The following is a 20,210-nucleotide window of genomic DNA, read 5'->3' as shown; positions in this document are numbered from 1 at the left end:
AGTTTTACCTCACTATTTTAGAATCATACTATTATTGCTATATATTATTTTAATTTCATATTCATTAACTGAGCTAAAATAATTACCTCAAATGACATAGACATTCTGAATTCAGAAAAAAAACACGTATTTCTTTTCCATTTTGAATAACAAGCAGGTCTGCTGTACTTGTTTCAGGTAATAGGGCAGGTCTTACATATTTTTCTCTGTATCAGCACTTCCACAATTTAATTTGCTTATGTCAAATTAAATTCCATACACAAATTTCCCTGCTTCTGTTTATGAAAAAATAAAATGTCTTAATGTCAATAGTAGCTTTCTAAAATGTAGGAAAACTGGCAGCACAGCTGAAGAAAACAAATTGGTTTGAGTAGAAGCCCAGTTAAGCCTGAAATCCTACCTCAAAGGCAGTTGCATGGGCAGTCTGTCTCAACATTGGAAGCCCTAGTAGCTGTTGAATGAAACTGAATTTTTTTTGTTGCTGAAAGCCATGATCCTACATCAGTCTTTCCAAAATGAAACAGTATAAGACTTTGGTTTTATATAAAAAAAAAAAAAAAACAACTTGGTTATTTGTTTTGCTTTAGAGTATTTTTCTACTTAGAACTCACATACAAAGTTTCTGAAAGTAGTTGAATGAGAACTAGTTTTATAGCCATATGTTATTGTTGTTTAACGTTCTGTTACAATCAGGAAATGGAAAATCAGTTTCCAGATGACTCTATGTCCCAAGCACTTTGGAACCAGAGAACCGCAATTTGAGCAGTTAATGTTCTCTACCCATGACAACAATTTTCCTCTTGAGAATAATTTCCAGTTGAGTAAGTATAAAGCTTACCCATTTTTCTGGCTTGAGTAAATGTTTACCTTCCCATTTTTATCCCAAAATAAAAATTTCCACAAAATTGAATCAGAGCTTCTTGATGACGCCTTTGACCTTTACTAGTCATCATATCCTTAAACTGTGGCTAAGCAAATGTAGCTGGGAAGTAAGCTTGATTAAACTTTTTCAGTATGTTCTCCCACCTCCTTATTTAACATCTGTTGTAGCATCTTACTATCTGTGTCTTACTGGTAAGTGGCCCCTGTTATTCCTAATAGATTTTAAACATAACTACCATGAAAAGAATCACAATTATTATTATGTTCACTTTTTTTTTTTTGTACTTCAAATATGTGTATGACATTTCAAATGTATATGTAAATATATAGTAACATGTACCACTATGATTTTAGTTGTACGTTTTAGCTAAAGAATTAATTTTCATTTCAAGGCAAACGACACACAACTTAGTGTCATACTTTCTGTGGACTTTTTTCTTGTACTTTCTTGGCTCTAATACTACTCAGATTTCATTGAATCCTATTCAAGTATTCACTGAATCAGACTCATTTTGTAATGTTAGAGCTGGATAACCAAGTCTTTTAAAGAAGACATCCTGTTATGAAAGAGACTCTTTCCAAAGGGAAAGGCATACAACATTTCTTGAAGCAGACTAAACATATATAACACAGATGATTTTTAAGAAATTTAGATCATCAATAACAGACATTTTCAAATTTAGTTTCTGGAAAGCATATCCTTTCATTATTCAAAGAAGAAAATTAATTTTTGCAAATTATCATTTTCAAAAGAATCTGAGCCACATTTGTTCCTAGGAAAGTAAATATTACTGCCATTTATTTCAGTAAATTAAAATGGCCATCAGTTTTATTTGTATATGACAGGTCAGACATCAAGTATTGCGTTGTATTGAGCTATTAATATTCTAATTAATTAGCCTTACAATTTTTTATTTTTTTTGTGCAATAAGACTCAGGATTTTCAGAATGAGCTTTTGGTTGTAGTCAGGATTCTTGTGGTGGCCCTGACTGTGCTGGCTCTTAGTGAATATAGTAAAGTGGTTTAGGTATTCATTTTAAAATCTGCTATTAGCTATTTCTGCTCAGGGTATACTGTTTTTTTATATAGTAGATGCCAGAGGAAATACCATTTTATTTTTTATCCACATCTTTGTTCAAACCTATAAAAGGAATCCCTTTTCCTGACTGCCTTTTAATATGCTGTCATATGGATTTTCTAAAACAAAAATTTCAGAAACTGTTTTTCCAGGCATTTTAGTAAGTCATCCCTCAATGTAAGTATTAGTTTGGAGAGTTGTTTTGTTCTGCATGTAACTGTGATTTTTATGAAATGCTCCTTTTTTTATTAACAAGAACTGAATTTTTCTGGTTTCACCCAACATTTCTTGATATTATTATTTTATAAGAATTTTAAACAAAAAATTATGTCCTTTCCCACTAAAATTTATTATTTGACTAAAAACCTGAGAAACATTTTTCAATCAAAAATTCAACAGACCTGTGTGAGTCATCTGTTTATTTCAGTCCTAAGCATTTTTTTTCATACATATATTTGTCATAGTGAAACAGGGCTTCTGCTTGTTATCATAACATTAAAAAAAAAAGGTCAAGTTTTAGAGGTTTTAGAAATAATAAAGAAACAATAGCTTGTGATGAGCAAATCAAACCTCAAGACTTTGTTTGAATATAATTAAAAATCAGGCATTAATAAAACTGAAAATCAAGCAAGGTTTAAATATACAGCATTATGTAGGTAGCCTATGATATTTGGCAGGGTTTATGGATTTCACAAATAAATGCAAATAGAGAGAGAATTGCACCTCATTTTAGACCATATTACCCAAATTTTAGCTTTGAAAGAGAAGTTGGTATAATATATTTTTGCATTTTCATTGCCTGTTCTCTCCTCCACGCTCCAGCTCTCCACTTTTGCAGTTGTAGGTTGGTGAGGACACTTTGAAAGTGATGTAATTTCTGAGGTTTAAAAAAATATTTTTAACTTTTCCTGTTTGCTTGATGCAATGTACAGAAAGAGTGACAAAAAATCTGAGGTGACAGCAAATTCTGGTACAAGACAGATTAATTTCTGAGGTCAGGCAGATATGGGATCTTGTTTTGCCAGCATTAAGCTGAAGCCCAAAATCAGAGAAATATGGTATCAGGCCACCCACATGGAACCATGCAGAGATTTGTTTGACTACTTTCGCTGCTTAATTTCCAAGTTCACAAAGTAAATTGCAACCTAGCTAACTACTACATCCCAAATTATTCTTAATCCATGCAGCTCATTTTCATTAGTGGACTTTAACATGGCCTCACCTCAAAACCCAGATCCTAGAGCAGTAACCAGCCAATCACAAAAGACCAGGTGACTAGAAGAGGGGAGTAACTTCCAGGGCAAATGACCCGGGATGCTGCTGGAAGAGGGTTATATCATAGGCTACCAAATATCACAGGCTACCTACATAATGCTGTATATTTAAACCTTGCTTGATTTTCAGTTTTATTAATGCCTGATTTTTAGTTATATTCAAACAAAGTCTTGAGGTTTGATTTGCTCATCACAAGCTATTGTTTCTTTATTATTTCTAAAACCTCTAAAACTTGACCTTTTTTTTTTAATGTAATGATAACAAGCAGAAGCCCTGTTTCACTATGAACCTTCCTTTCCTTCTGTTCTACCAGAACCCAGAGGTGGAGAACCCAGAACCAGAGACAGAGGTCTCTTCTCCATCTCCTGAACATGTCTCAAGCTAATACCTAGGTGTTCCAGGGGCTGGGGAGATCACTGACAGGGATTCAAGAACACAGACCTCTAAGTATTACACTACCTTTTATTAAAAAAAAAAAAAATATTCAAATGATCTGTGCAATTTTCCCTCCTGTATACTTCATTTCATCCTTTCTTATTGTAGTTTTCAGTTAGAAGTCACATTCTCTATTGGTTTTCCAGTGCTGGTGCACATTAATTTCTGTACATCTGGACAGAGGGATTGTTAGCGGGACAACCCTAATTTCGCAGTTTAGGAGTCCAAAGGGTTAACACTTTCCAGCCATCTGCACATTTCTTGTGAAGTTTTACATTTTCTTCAAGTTTGTGAAAACATGTCACCTCCTAAGTGCTGCATGTGTGCACACGTGTGTGCACGTCTGTGCATGTGTGTCTAGAACTGATATATAAGCAGAACCTGCTTGTCTAAACTGTGAGTTCTTGCTTCTGCAAATGTGGTAAAATGTGAATGTAAGAGCTACTATTGATTCCAGTCCTAGGCCATATTGTCAGAGAAAGGCAATATGAGAATGAGAAAATTATGTCAATACCCACTCAATGGACAGTAGGTCATGGTGGTCCAGCGCTGCCCATGAGGCTGAAGGTGTGCCTGCTGGACCTTGCTCATGACTCATCATGACAAAGGAACATTTAGTGTTTTGCTTGTTAGCCTTGAGCTGCGTACTGTTAAAAAATAATCCATTTTAAGCACAACTAATTCACTTAAAAAAGTATAATGGCACAGAAACAAATGTCTGTTAAATTGTGGCTATAATAATCATTAGTTGAAGTAAAATATTTCTAAATATCCTCATGATTAGAACAAGTACAAATGGATGGGACTGAGGAAAGATATGAAATAACAGGAAAGAGAAAAATTCTCTTTTTCACTTATTTAATCAAAGCTTAGCAAAGTAATGCCAAGGCTTAGCCAGTGTTTGAACTTCTCATGGGAATCTAAACATTTTGCAGAAAAAGTTTGTGGTCCCAGGCTAAATTAATGATATAATTAGCCACAAGTCAACCTACTGTGAAATGCCACTGCAGGAAAAAAAAAAAATTAAGATTCTGAGGGTGAAGTATTTTTGAAAGAGTACATTAATACTTATTTATTTTCTTGAAATTTTCTTTTCTGTTGTTGTTGTTTTGTTGTTTTTTGTTTTAAAAATGTAGATTTAACATGCTAGTAGTACTGCTACTTCTATATATTACCAGCACTGAGGAAAGATTTATTTTCTATCAATAAACTCATCTTCTGCTTATGATTCCTGTATTTGGTTTTGGACAGTACTTCCAGAAAGTGTGATGGTCTTCTCCATAAAAAGTTGTACAAGACAATTATGTAGGGCTTTACATTAGTTAGCAAAACACTTGTCCTTACAGTTTATACTTACAGAATGGAGTGCAAAGTGCCTTATATTTTTTACTAAAAATGTTAAGTGAGATTTTCCAATTCACTTGGAAGGAAACACTGACCTTTTCACCACTGGACATATTCCATAAACGAATTTTTTAGTTCCTCAAGCTTTGTTCTCAGTATGATCAAAATACAAAATGATTATGTTTTTTCCAGGTTTACTGGCATGCCTTCTTGTGTTGCCTGAGATAACTATCAACTGGTATTTCTACTTGGATTTTCACAAAAAATGTTTTGTTTTCATTTTTTTCTTAGTTAATAAAGACAATGCAAAGGCAAACTGTTCCTACTTGGAGAATAATTTGTGGGAGAATAATACTTAGGGAATGTTAAGCAAAACTTTTTTTCTTACTATGTCTAGATTTACATTAATAAAGGGTATGTTATTACCTCACTGCTGAATAATTCTTAATGAGAGGAAAAGAATATTATATGTAAGCTTAGTTTTCTTGACCTAAATGACTTTTTTACAGAGCAGTTTGAGATTTTATCTATGCAAAATAAGGAGGCTTTAGGGGTCTATTTTCTGGAACAGGAAGTTTTATCATGCAGGTTCTTTGAAAACTACCTCCTAGTCAACTGTAATCTGGGAACAGGAAGAAGAAGAATAAAAGCGCATAGGGACTGTGATAACTTATTTTTAGACTCATAATCATATCCCATAAGAATATTCTTGTTTGTTACTTTTTAGTTTTATACCAAATGCATATAGTGCAAATATTATTAATATTTCAGTTCAGGTACAAGTCATGAACAATATAAATCACCATAGGTATATTGCTATGCTGAAATTCAGATTGTTTTAACAGCAGAGAAGGATATCCTTATTCCTGATGGGTTTTTCCTGGTAGTTATTTTCCTCCTCTTTATTAATATTTTCTTTCCAGTGTGCTCTGCTAAAATGTTCTCAAGGTTTTGTTACAGATTGCTTTTCCCAACTCATAAAAATAATTCACATTTTCTTTTGCTGGAGTCCAATAATAACAATATAGAAATATTTGGATTTAAACTCTGTTACAAAATAACCTGCAAGTATGAAACAAGAGCTGAGCATCTTTGCTCCTTTGTTCAGTGACTGACATATTCAACATCAGGTTGAGCGTGAATGAAAATATTTAAATTTTGTCTTTTCCCTTAAAAACACAAACAGAAAATTGTGATCTTGAAAAAAACACAGTTTCCAGTAGGAAAAGAACATTCTGTAAGAAAACTCCCAAATTTTCTTGAATCTATATCTTAGGTTGTGGTTTTAATATTGAATCCCTCTTTCTTGTTTGTTCTTTTTATACTTTTTAAGGATCTTTGATCATTTAGCCTTCAGTATAATATTTGTTATAAGATGTACTGCAAATAGTCACAAACTACAAAAATGAACTTAGATTGTGTTATTTCTTGCATAAAACTTACTACTCTGTACCTGCAGATTTTCAAGCCTATTTAGTCTCTACCACTGTCCACTGAATCTTCTCATTCCACCTTATTCCTTCTTGTAAATACACCTCATTTCTTCACCATAAAGCTACAGTTTAAACAAATCTATGCAAACCCACAAAGCCTCCAAAACTCTATCCTGAATTTCTAAATAGAACAGTTTTTCTTATCTACTTTAATTTCCGTATATTCTTTGCTTGAAAGAACTCTGGCCAGCACATCGTGCTGAAGTTGGCTCTGATTTTCAGTATTTCTTTCTGTTTCTTTCAAATTATACTTACATACTATAAGAAGAAAAAGATCCAAAAGATGAAAAGATGAAATATTACACAGTTATAAGGTTCCCCAAAAATGTTAGATCAATGCTGACATACAATGATTTCCTGTTCTAATGATCTATTGTAACTTCCTAAAATATGCTTAACACTTCATGAATCTTAACCAATTATTCTTTTCACTTCATCTGGATTTCATTGTCACTTTCTAGTGGTAACTGGGGCTTTCTGGCAGCACAAATAATTGAATAAACTTTAATTAGAATCCTCCAGGTAGGAATGGTTCTTTAATGATGCCTCAGGAACAGTGTCTTTAAACCTACAAAGCACTGCTAAAGATCTAATGAAGCTTTTGAGTTTGGTGGAAAAAGGAGGGGAAGAAAAGGTGAATACCATATATATTTTACATATATAAATATATTAATATGTATGTATAAATATGAATGGTCTTTAATCACTGAAAATATGTTACTGCTCAAACTTACAATTCTCTCCAAAGAAGCATCTTTCAAACTTACTTTGTGTGTAGCTTACATAGAGAAAATCAGGAAGGGGAAACAAACAAAAACTTCTATTGTCCATACCAGATTCCCTAGAGAACCTCCATCTCATAATTGAAACATAGCTGGTAGGACCCATCTGGCAGATAGGAGGATTGGCTGGTTCTTTTGAACTATGCTCAATATGCTAGTAGGAGTATTGTTTTTCAAGTTTTCTTTTTCCTTTTTCTCCCCCCCCCCCCCACTATCTAGTTTTCTCATTTTTTAATCTTACTAGCAGAGCCAAATGAAATGTTCTTTAATATTAGTATTTCACTAGGAAGGATCAAAAGCCTAAGCAGCAACAAAAAAAGACTTTTTTTTGATGAATTATATATATTTCAGCAAAGAATGTGAAGCTGAAATAGATTACTTACTGAACAGTACTAATCTGTGACAGACTGTCCTCTTCAATAATACTCAAGCAACAAGTTAAAAATAAAAGATGGTATACAAAGTGCAGTGCAAAGTTTTACTCTCCTAATCTCCCATCTAAATGCCAATACACATAATTAACATGCTCTGAACAAATGCCAGTTGGCTGTATTTTGCAAACAGGTTTTAAAATACTGAAAGTACCGGGCCTAAGGCATTAGCAGCATATTTTTAAAGCATCATATACAGCTAGAATAAGTTAGGTGTGTTTTTTTCCAGTTGGTTATTTTGAGCATATATTTAGCATTTTAAGAATAGAAACATATTTTCCTAATAAATAGATTGACCTAGCATTTTTCCCCCTAAAAATTATCATCCTTCATTTAAAGAGTAAATCTGAGTGAAACATCTCTTGAAAACTATTACTCTTCTGTTTGACCTAATGTATTTCTGCCTGGCATTTTTCTGTTGGTTTGTTTAGGGTTTGGTTTTTTGTTGGGTTTTTTTGGGGGGTGTGGGGGGGGGGTGTGTGCACACGTATGTGTGGTGTGTATGGTTTTTTGATTGTTTACCTCAACTTGGATCAGTGGAAAAAGTAAATAATGTAACGTCCAGAGGAAGTGTCCATTAAATAAGAAAGGGGTGCACATGCCTTTTTTGAAGAGGCTCCTCCATCTGGAGAGAGCAGAAGGAAAAAAATATTGTATTGCTAGAAAATACAAGTATTCACATATAATTCTGAGATTTTTTTTTTTCCCTAAATCCATAAATAGAATGGAGAGAAGAAAATTGTTTACTTCCTTTTTTTTTAGTCACACACAGCATGAGGTTTATCCTGGAAGTGGGAAGAGGGAATACATATGCAAAAAAGAAAAGGGAAAAAATTCTTAGGCATTACATATGATCATTTTCCACACTAATTTTTTCTCCTTTAGATTTTAGTCCACATTTCATGTTTTGGCAGATACAATAATAAGGTAGATTTAAACCACCAAATGGGATATTATAGTTGACTTCTTAGTGAAACATTGTTAATATAGCAATAACCTTACAGCAATATGTATACATGTGCTGACAGAGATAAAATTGCTGGCAATCTTAGCAAGCAAGCTAAGGTCTGAATACACCACAGCAACTGATCTATAAAGTGAATGGGGCTTATTTTCCTAAAGAAAAGAAGCTGAATGGTGAATCTCACCAGCTCAACTTAAATAACTTAAGTTTCTGTAGATGTGAACTTGTCTTTAGAGACCAAAAGGAAAATCAACAACAAAAATTGTATGAGCATTTGAGAATAAATCAGGAAAAAAAAATATTTCATTGAAAAAAATAATTTTTCTAATAATCTAACCTTGGGAAGGGTCCTAAGCGAACCAGATGCTGAAATATAGTCACAGGAAAAATAATTTGCAGGAAGTTGAGCTGAGTTTGGTCATCAGTACCCAACACATTTACTTGGGAATAAAGCTACTCACGTTCAGTGTTCAGTGTTCTCAACTTCAGTACATTAGTCAGGAGGTTTTTTTATTTATTTATTTATGTAATTTCTGTATGAATAAATAAAGCAGTGTTTGTCAGCAATTTGTCCTTCAAAATGTTTTTAAGCAAACACAAGGTGACTTTAATCACAGGTATCTCCTGATTAAATGTGATAATTCACTCTTACAAACTTTTCTTCTGCCCATATTTGATAGAGAACAGATATAACATCTTCTGTTTTATTTCTAATATGTAATTTCTGTTGTCCTTCAGGTCTGGCAAAAAAGAGGACAAAATGGTTGCAATTAAATGATGACAAAATGTTGTCATTAAAGTGTGCCTTCTTTCACATGATGAAAGGAACAGAATGAAGGCTGACTGAAATACTGAGTTTGTTCATTATCTCATGATTCATTTCTATCTGGATCCTACAAAAAGCCTAAAAATCAAAGCAAACAAAAAGCAACTGATTGGTGCCATTTAATTTAATGAAAAGAAAATATTTTTGTAGGATATAATCCTGTAAAGGGATTTCCCCACGACTTTTAAAAATAGGAACTCATCAAGGAATAGCAAGCATCACCCCAGAGAGAGATTCCTAGTCTTCAGGGCTCTGTGGTATGAAGCAACTCGTGTCCTCACTCCTCAGCTGACAACCATAGGTGCTTGGGGCAGACAGCTATGACCTCATTGCATAGCTTGTGGCCTGGACTTATATGTGGTGCTTTTGCTTTTATAAGAGATGGTTTAGGTGTTTGTTTTTTGTGTCTGGTTCACAATGTCTGAAATATTGTGTGGTGTTACCAAAGGTAATATTTTAAATCCATGAAGCTTAGGATATTAGGTGGCTACCCTGACATATGGCGTGAAGGTGCATGACCTGAAAGGTACAGCATCTGCTAGGCTTCTGAAGGATGACTTCATACGTAGGCTGTCATGCCTCATGGGGTCTTGTTTAAAATACCTGTCAGGATTTCTCCATAATGAAAACTCTTCCCAGAACCACTCCTAGTGGAACTCTAAAAAGAGAACCTATGCACAGACTCACCCACCTGAGGTGTAAATGGCCTGGGCACCAGGACCTAGAAATGAAATAGTAAGCTAATGTATTTTTTAACTTTAGAAGCACACATGAACAAGTAGCTGGGATAATTGTGGCTGTGTATCTGGGCTTTATAAGAGTTAATATGATTCTAGTCATTAGCAGTTCTCCAGAGTCTGGAGCCTGCTGAAACTATTCTGAAACTGATAAAGATGGAAGGTTCTGTAGCGTTTCCCAACTGCTCATTTATTGATATCTTGCTAAAAGCAGATGATGACTCAAATAAAGCATATTAAATCAATGTGTATTTCCTACACAGGTACTATAGAGAAAGGCTTAAACAGAAAGATAAGAAAAAATGGAGCTAGTCAATTATTTTTAAAATTCTAATTAGCATGATCATTATTCTATGCTGAGTAGGAGAAGAAAAGGTTTAAATGGAATTTCTACAGATACACAAGAAAATATACTGGAAATTAGATTAAAATATTAACACTTTCTAAAGTTAAAAATAAATTTAGGCATTGCTCTGTGTCAAGATAAAAGAACTCAAAACCGAAAGTATATAGGCTAGACTGAAGGTCCCATTTCTCTTGATTCCAGATTTTCAGTACTTTAACCCTTGAATCTCTCCTACCCCTGAGTCTTTTGGAAACAAGGTTCATATTTTAGCACACAAATATCTGAAGTAACAAAAGCCCTGAATATTGAGAATTGCCTCACTCTTGGAAGTGATGAGTAACTCAATCTTTAATCCCATGTCTCAGTGCTCCCATGATCTAGAACTTTTGACTTATGCATTGCTTGATCTGTTAGTCATACACACACAAAGCACTGAGGAGATGGTGTTTTCACAATCTAAGACATTTAATATTTTGATAGACTTCAAGAAATTTGAGGATGGCTGGAAAATTTCAAGCATTTAGACTCCTGAAACATAAAATCAGGGTTGTCCCAGTAATAACCACTGTGTCCAGATACACAGAAACAAATGTGCACCAGCATTGGAGAACCAGTGGAGAATGTGACTTCTAATTCAAAACTACAATAAAAAGAAAATAAAAAGAAAAAAAAAAGTGTACAGGAGGGAAAATTGCACAGTTTGTGTTTCTTTTTATACAGATTGCATGGTAACTTTCCATAGCTCAGCACAGTAAGACTGTAATAATGACATTTGGGAGCTGCTGTTAAGCATTTTTCCTGAGGATATATCAACTTGCAGTCAAGTTGGTTGATTGAAAGCACTTTGTGTAACCACTCAGCAGGGATTTGGGCAGGCTACCCTGGCTCCAAAGGGATATCCACACTCTTGGGTTTGGTATGGGGTCTGAGGTAAGTGTTTCCCTGATGAAATGTTCTAGTATTTCAGGACAAAGTGTTGCTTTGACCAGATGTTAAATTAGACTCAGCAATTTAAAGTTCAGTGCTCTGGTTTTGTTCTAGATGTAGAAGATGATATGCTCTTACTGATAACCTCTCAGTAACTAGAATGGGATGAAGCCATGACCTAGTTTGCTGTTAAGGAAGAAACAATTCTTTTTAAAGAAAAAAAGATGGGTCATTGTTACAGAAGAATCCCTTCTTAAGTGAACAGAAAGCCCAATATGCAGACTGGACCTACTTGGGGAAGTCTGCTGCCTCCCTGGAGTCCAGTTAAAGATGTGAAGAGAAAGCCTCCTACCCTGGTAAAGCTCTCAGATTATTACCCACTATTGATTTTTCAGGTAGGCAGCGGTGAAGTTGCAACAAGAAGTCCAAGGGCAATCAAAAGAGACTTCAGGGCCCTGGGACAACTGGTTAAGGGATCAAGAGCACAAGTAGTGTTCTCCTCTATCCTTCCAGTTGCAGGGAATGATGAGGGAAGAAACAGGGAGAGCCAGCAGATCAATACCTGGCTCCAAGTCTGACATCAAAACAGCATTATTTGGGATTTTTGATCATGGGTTTGTTTACAAGACAGCAGGCCTGCTGACATCAGCTGGGGTACACCGGTCTTAAAGGTGGAAAAGGATCTTTGCACAGGAGTTAGCAGGACTTATTGAAATAGGTTTAAACTAGATTTGAAGGGGAAAAGGGATAAAACTAGGCTGACTAGAGACAAGCCTAGGGGCAGCACAGTAATATTTAAAGGACATTGTGCTAGCGAGGTCCTTCTGTCTGCCATCTCAGCAGAGGTAGGGGATGGAGATCCATGCGGCAGCAAAGACACAAGGGTTATTGATGTGTTAGAAACCACGGAAGAACCTGAGAATGGTCACATAGGGATTAGGGCTTCTCCCCTGCAAAAAAGGTGATGGAATCAATAGCCCAGCTGCAGTGCCTCTACATCAGTGCATGCAGCATGGGCAACAAACAGGAGCAGCTGGCAGCCATCATGCAGCAAGAAAACTGTGACATAGTTGCCATCATGGAAACATGGTGGGATGACTTGCACAACTGCAGTGCTGCAATGGATGGCTACAAACTCTTCAGAAGGGGTAGGCAAGGAAGGGGAGGTGGTGGGGTAGTCCGGTATGCTAGGGAGTGATTTGATTGTCCAAAGCTCAATGATGGTGACAATAGTGTTGAGTGTTTATGGGTAAGAATCAGAGAGAAGGCCAACAAGCCAGATACCATGGTGGGAGTGTGTTACAGGCTACCTGACCAGGATGAAGAGGCAGATTAAATGTTCTGTAAGCAGCTGGGAGAAGTCTCACAGTTGCTAGACCTTGTTCTCATGGGGGACTTCAACTTCCCAGATGTCTGCTGGAAATACAAAACAGCAGAGAGGAAACACTCTAGGAGGTTCCTGGACTTCCTAACAGAGCTGGTGAATGAGCCAACTCGGGAAGGCACCCTGCTGGACCTGTTTGTAAACAGAGAAGGACTTGTGGGTGATGTGGTGGCTGGAGGCTATCTTGGGCATAGAGATCATGAAATGATAGTTATTGATTCTCAGAGAAGTGAGGAGTGGGGTCAGCAGAACTGCTGCCTTGGACATCTGAAGGGCAGGCTTTGGACTGTTTAGGAGACTGGTTGGCAGAGGCCCTTGGGAGGCAGGCCTGAAGGGAAAAGGAGTCCAGGAAGGGTGGACGTTCTTCAAGAAGGAAATCTTAATGTTGCAGGACCAGGCCATCCCCATGTGCCAAAGGTAAGCCTGCCGGGAAGAGGATTGGCCTGGCTGAACAGAGAGCTTTGGCTGGAACTCAGAATAAAAAGGAGCATTTATGGCCTTTGAAGAAGGGGCAGGCAAGTCAGGAGGACCACAAGGATGTCATGAGGTTATCCAGGAAGAAAATCAGAAGAGCCAAAGCCCAACTAGAACTTTATCTAGCTACAGCCTTAAAAGACCATAGAAAATGTTTCTATCAATACATCAGCAGTTAAAGGAGGGCTAAGGAGAATGTCCATCCTTTAATGGTTGCAGGGGGAAACATAGTGACAAAGGCTGAGGTACTTAATGCCTCATTTGCCTAAGTCTTTAATAGGAAGACCAGTTGCTCTCCAGGTACCCAGTCCCCTGAGCTGGAAGACAGAGTTGGGGAGCAGAGTGAAGCCCCCATAATCCAAGAGGAAATGGTCAGCGACCTGCTACACCACTTAGACACACACACTATGGGGCCAGATGGGACCCACCCAAGGGTACCGGGGGAGCTGGCAGAACAGCTTGTCAAGCTACTCACCACCATTTATCAGCAGTCCCAGCTAACCGGGGAGGTCCCAGAAGACTGGAGGTGAGCAAATGTGACACCCACCTACAAGAAGGGCAGGAAAGTACAGGCCCGTCAGTCTGACCTCAGTGCTGGGGAAGGTTGAGCAGCAGATCATCTTGAGTGGCATCACGTGGCACGTGCAGGACAACAAGGTAATCAGGCTCAGCCAGCATGGGTACACAGAAGGCAGGTCTTGATTGACCAACAAGATCTCCTTCTATGACAAGATGACCTGCCTAGTGGATGAGGGATGTTGTCTATCTTGACCTTAGTAAAGCCTTTGACGTTGTCTCCCACAGCATTCCCCGGGAGAAACTGCCTGCTCGTGCCTTGGACAGGTGCACTCTATGTGGGGTCGAAAGCTGGCCGGATGGCCAAGCCCAAACAGTGGTGGTGAATGGAGTTACGTCCAGCTGGTGGCCAGTCACTAGTCGTGTTCCCCAGGGCTCAGCACTGGGGCCAGTTCTGTTTAATATCTGTATCAATGATCTGGATGAGGGGATTCAGTGCACTGTCGGTAAGTCTGCAGATGACACCAGGCTGGGGGTGCGGGTGGGGGTGGTGTTGATCTGCCTGAGGGCAGGAAGGCTCTGCAGAGGGATCTGGACAGTATGCATGGATGGGCCCAGGCCAGTTGTATGAGGTTCAACAGGGCTCAGTGCCAGGTCCTCAGTTTGGGTCAAAACAGCCCCACGCAATGCTACAGGCTTTGGGAAGAGTCGCTGCAAATCTGCCTGGAGGAAAAGGACCTGGGGGTGCTGGTAGACCATGAGCCAGCAGTGTGCCCAGGTGGCCAAGAAGGCAAAAGGCATCCTGGCACGTATGAGAAACTGTTGGCCAGCAGGACTGGGGAAGTGATTGTCCCCCTGTACTCAACACTGCTGAGGCTGCACCTCGAATGCTGTATTCAGTTTTGGGCCCCTCACTTCACGAGGGTTGTAGAGATGCTGGAGTGTGTCCAGAGAAGGGCAATGAAGCTGGTGAAGGGTCTGGAGCACAAGTCTTGTGAGGAGCAGCTGAGGGAACTGCGGCTGTTTAGCCTGGAGAAAAGGAGGCTCAGGGAGGACCTGATTGCTCTCTGCAACTACCTCAAAGGAGGTTGTAGCAAGGTGGGCATCAGTCTCTTCTCCCATGTAGCAGGCAATAAGAGGAAATGGCCTCGATATGTGCCAGGGGAGGTTTTGATTGGATATTAGGAAAAAAATTCTTCACTGAAAGGGTGGTCAAGCATTGGAACAGGCTGCCCAGGGGGAGGTGGCTGAGTCACCATCCCTGGAAGTTTAAAAACCACATAGATGTGTTTCTTAGGGACAAGGTTTAGTGGTGGTGTTACATATCTGCTCTTAGTTAGAATTAGCAACCATATTTGATTATATTGAAACACATTTGATCTTATAGAGTTATTTTAATAGGAATATAATATTATAAGAAATATTTTAGTGGTGTCTGTATTTGCACAACAACCGACAGCTACTATGAAATCCTTTGTACCGTCCTGTACAAAGGCCGAAAGAACAGGACAGAATCACCTAGTAGGAATGATTAGAACTTAGATAACAGACTTAAGGTTCAAGATGATTGGATACAGTTTTTACGTGTACACTAGGAGAATTCATTGAGATGTCAAAATGTAGAATTAACGGGAACTGGGAAGAGTCGACTGGAACAACCCGTAGATACCTGCAAAGAAACAGTTATCTTAAGTAAAAGGTAATTCTGGCAGGGTGAGATAGTGACCACCGACTCATGTACCACCTACCCAAATCGTACCCCAGACCCATTTCTAGATCTTTCTAATCTTTACTGCACAGAATCGAATATGGGAGGAGAGTATGTTAATGATTTTTGAGAAATATTATGTTTATGTATGAATGCTTAATGAATATGTATGAATAAATTCTATATATGGTGTATGATTTTGAAGTTTGGTGTGCGTTGATTGTGAGAGGACTCACTCATGCACCCGGCCATCAATAAAGAAGTGTCTGCTTATCTGCATCACATTGGTGTCAATAAGTTCTTCATTTCGAGACTTCGGTAACAGTGGACTTGGCAGTGCTTGGTTGATGGTTGGACTTGATGATTGAAAGGTCTTTTCCAACCTACATGACTCTATGATTCTATGATTCCAAACAGTAATGTGTATTTCCCTTCAACATGCATTTTCATGTATTTAGTATGCATATTTATGTAAGAGGTCCTGAAATTCTTATATAGTCATTTTCTGCTTCTCCATAACCTATCACAAAAAGTCTCGAAGCTTTCACCATTTTGTGTACAGGAGCATAAGTATGCAGTGAGTTCAAAGCGAAAGATAGAAAAGGTGCTTTAATTAATTGCACTAGTAGTGGCCACTGGAAGAAGACAGGAAATGAGGAGCAGCTGGTGGAATATTCTGGTTACTTTCCATAAATAAGTGTGACATATTCATTCCTGAGAATCCTCTCTATTAACAGTCACTGGAGTAGGAACTGAAACTGACATTTGTCTATTCAAATGTAAATTTCTCAGTTATTAAATTGGGCATTGTTTCACCTCTTCTTTCTTAAAATTGCCCCATGAAACTTGAACAGAAAGGCTTGAGAGCCCCTATCTTTAGTCATTACAATACTCTCCTGAGAAGGAAGAACTAGAGATCCGTATCTGTTTAGACAAAACAAAGAAATACAGCTAGTGTTTACAACATTCTGAATGAGTGCTTTTATCTTCAGAGAAGAGGCATGTCACCATGATATTCTGAAAGAAAGCAGGACTCTACCTCTTGCCAAAGGAAGTTAAGATTCCAGATTCCAAAGGAAGTCTGTAAATCCTTAGTGACATATCACGTCCTCAGACACATCACAAAGTGAGGCACTTCCATTATCAAGAAAAGAAAGACTTAATTTAAAACAAATCCTTTGCAGAGATTGTGCACAGCAAGCAATGTGTGATATATTTTAATATCTTCACTTGTTTCTAAGGCAGGTACAGCTACCACAGGTTGTAATGGGAATATTAATTAAAAATTAATTACAAAGAAACAAACAAACAAAACCACAACAAAAACAACAGCAAACCTCTTCGTAAAAAATGCAGGGGGGAAAAGTCGTACTGATATTGTTATGTAATACACAGGGAGTCAGGTGCCTGCTTTAGGAATATAGATTTTATAACTGCAGCCACTTAGGATTGGCAATATTTTGCTTCTTAATGTGGCTTAAACATACTTTATAGATTAAACCATAAATTTCACTTAGCTTTGTGCTTTTGTGTACTTACTATATTTTAAATGGTTTAGTTGATTTTGAGTTTCTTAGATTGCAGTAGGTTACTGTTTTTCAGAAACTTTGTATTCCTGTTTCTAGAAAGTATTTGCAAATCTTCAGTGAATGGGGCAAATAAAGGAAGTTAGGATGCTTTAACGTGTACCTAAAATTAAGTTTCTAAATCTATACTATTCTGCCTTATACTAGGGCAGTTAAGTAGCTTGATTTTTAAAGTGCTGGAACCTCAGAGTTCTTTTGGCTGTTGATGGAATGAACTTACATTTTCTTCTGGGGAAAAATAAAGTTCTGCAAATAATTGCACCATCACTTGGTTGTAAACAGTACTATACTGCCTGTTGAGAAGCATATGTTCAACACAGTGCAGAGTTCTATTAATGCAAAACCAATGTCAGAGATTTGGCTGCTTCCCAGAATCAACCAACAGCATTGTCTGAGCTCTGTATATTTAATGTAGCTTCTCCACACTCTGAGGAATTTTTGATTTCAAGTGATCTGACAGCAGAAGCTACTACAAATCTCAATATCCATCCTCCCAACAATAAGGGAAAAACAAGGTTATCATGCACATCTGGTAAAATAACATTCATATTTTTTTAAAATGAACTGCCACAGAAAGGTAACAAATGTTGAAATTTTAGTTAACTTGCAAGTTCAGATTTTTTAGTGTCCACTGTCAGTAGAAATGTTCTTTCTACTCCTGCTGGCTGCACCTAAGCGTATTTTTCCATTTTTCAGGTTATCACCTTTTCTATTTATTTTGCTTAATTGTGTCTTCCTGGACTTGGCATTCACAGTATTTCCTAATGTAAATATTTTTTTAAAAAAGACAAACATTAGGTAAACACATAGAAGGCAGATTTTCTTTTTCCTTTTTCATGTGGGTGTATTTCATGTTGGGTTTTTTTTATCCTTTATACACTGCAACTTCAATCTGAGTTCTTTCCCAGACAAACGGCTGATGCTTTTCACAGAGGCAAAGTACCTGTCTTCAGCTTCCTAATGAGAGACTTCAGCTCATCTCATAGTTTAGGGATATTCACTGATAGTAAACTGGAGATGAAAGAAAAGTATAAACCTTTTGCAATCCCTTGCTGTTGATCATTTGTAACTGTTACATCATAAGGCTTTTAATCTTACTGTTCTGTTGACACTGCTGCATTAAAAAAACTATGACAAATGGGATCTAAAGGCATTTTTTGATGCCGGTTTTTCTACCAGGAAACAAATGATTCTTCATTGCCATCTCTAAAGTAATGACGTAACAAAAACCTTTGACAAGACAAGGGCAAACAAGAAGATATTCTGTCCTGATAGTGCTTACACCATAATCATTAAAGACAATTCCTTTAATTAGGAAAAACCCCTTTCAGTTATAAAAATATTATCTAAAGACCTCTTATGAGAAATAAAGTCTCTCTATTACACCTGATAAAATAGGGAGTTTTCCTGGTATAAATGGGATCTTTTTTCACTTAAAGATGTTCTACTTGGCTTTTTGTTATGATATGAATAGTTGAAATGTGTTACAGCTTTTCTCTCATTTACATTTATCCAAAACATTTTGGCAGATATGAAAGTAATAACTAAGCATAAGCACTATAGCCAGGGCTGTCTTGCCAACCAATACAGCTGCAGCAGCACATGTCATCCTAGGAACAGGCAGGAGATATGGAACAATGACGTGAAAGAATCAGCTCAATGTCTGCAGCTTAAGCAAAATCCTTTTCTTCTGTGACAGTATCTGGATGTCAACTAATGTAGTCATGTATCTTATATGATAAAAGCCTGTGCTATAAACCTAAAAGGTTATCTTTGTAAGATATGATGGAGGTTTTTCTGCTCATATTTTTCTTTTCTTAAAAGCTAGTAAATTGAACGCTATTTATACCGGAGGATATTATTTACATCAGAACTGGCTTCCAGCTTCAGGAATAACCAAGTGTTTAGGAAGTGCCACAACCCCCTTATATCTGCCTTCCAGGAGGCAGAAGCAGCAGTTAGCTGCTTTGAGTGACTCAGAGGGATTTTGTTAGGGCAGAGATTCTTTCACCATTCCTTACAGTGTTATGGAAGCAATAGTAACCTCTGTTCCTGGAGAGGGTTTTAAGCAGATGTAGGACAGGCCATTTGACTCTTTGCACAGCACTTCTTCCTTAACAGATGCTTTCCCTTCTACGGGAAAAGCCAGATAGGAAAGATTCCTATAGGTTTATGTCAGCTCATGATGTGCCATTTGGATCACTCTAACTCCGGCTGCAAGGGAAACACTTGAAATTTGGAAATATTGGATTTCATATTCTTTACATATATTGAATACACCTTTCTGGGTGCAAGTACATTATGCATTTTCTATTGACATCATTCTGCAGGATATTTTTTTATTGGAACCTATGAATTACTAAGTACCTAAGATGGGATGCAAATACAGACTGAATGGAGGCTGCACAAGCAAACATCAAACTGCATTTCCTGACTTTGTGTTGAACTGTAAATCTAAAGTAACATTTTTTCAGCCTGCTTTTTTGTGTGTTTTTTTGATTTAATGTATATGTAGGTTTCAAGAAAGCAGGCCATAGCACCTGAGAGACAAGGCAGTGGGATGAAGAATGCCTAATTCCTTTGTTTCTATTTCACACATTTAGTTGAAAAGTTATCAGTGCTGATTGTTGTTTCATTTCATTTTACTTTTAAGGAGAGCTTTGGGGAAATAATTAAAATATGATGGGAACTGTTAAGTAGCAAAGACATCTTGAACTATATGCTTACATTAAAATATCATAAGTAGACCCTAAGTGTATTCTTTGTCAAATCTGGAGTCAGCCTACAGATGGACATCATAAGTATACAGGCACAAGAACAAACGAAACAGAAAGCACTGAGCGATTAGAAGGAAAAGTGTCTGGTTTTAATCCCAGAAACTAAACATCGGTTGAATATACAGTCACTGGCAAATACACTGTAAAAACTTGGGCAAGTCTGAGAAAATTAACAGTAGTATTTGACTGTTAGAAGACTCATCAGAAAGCCAAATATGTAATATAATGTAACAATTTTATGACC

General features: G+C 37.3%; 1 protein-coding gene across 2 annotated transcripts in view; it reads left to right on the top strand.

Annotated features, from left to right (window-relative positions):
• Positions 1 to 20,210, top strand: part of DSEL (dermatan sulfate epimerase like) — a 58,599-nt gene that overhangs the window by 9,237 nt on the left and 29,152 nt on the right. The window contains exon 1 of one of the 2 annotated variants that reach the window (XM_080381146.1): positions 1 to 1,074. This exon is cut by the window's left edge and continues 9,237 nt beyond it. The gene's annotated coding sequence lies outside the window, so the exon portion shown is untranslated. The other variant, XM_080381147.1, reaches the window with a different exon arrangement.

Source organism: Falco punctatus, assembly GCF_963210335.1.
Source record: "Falco punctatus genome assembly, chromosome: 3".
In the NCBI taxonomy this organism is placed as follows: Eukaryota; Metazoa; Chordata; class Aves; order Falconiformes; family Falconidae; genus Falco; species Falco punctatus.
The sequence above is the reverse complement of the archived record's forward strand: the minus strand, read 5'-3'. Positions and strand labels throughout refer to the sequence as shown.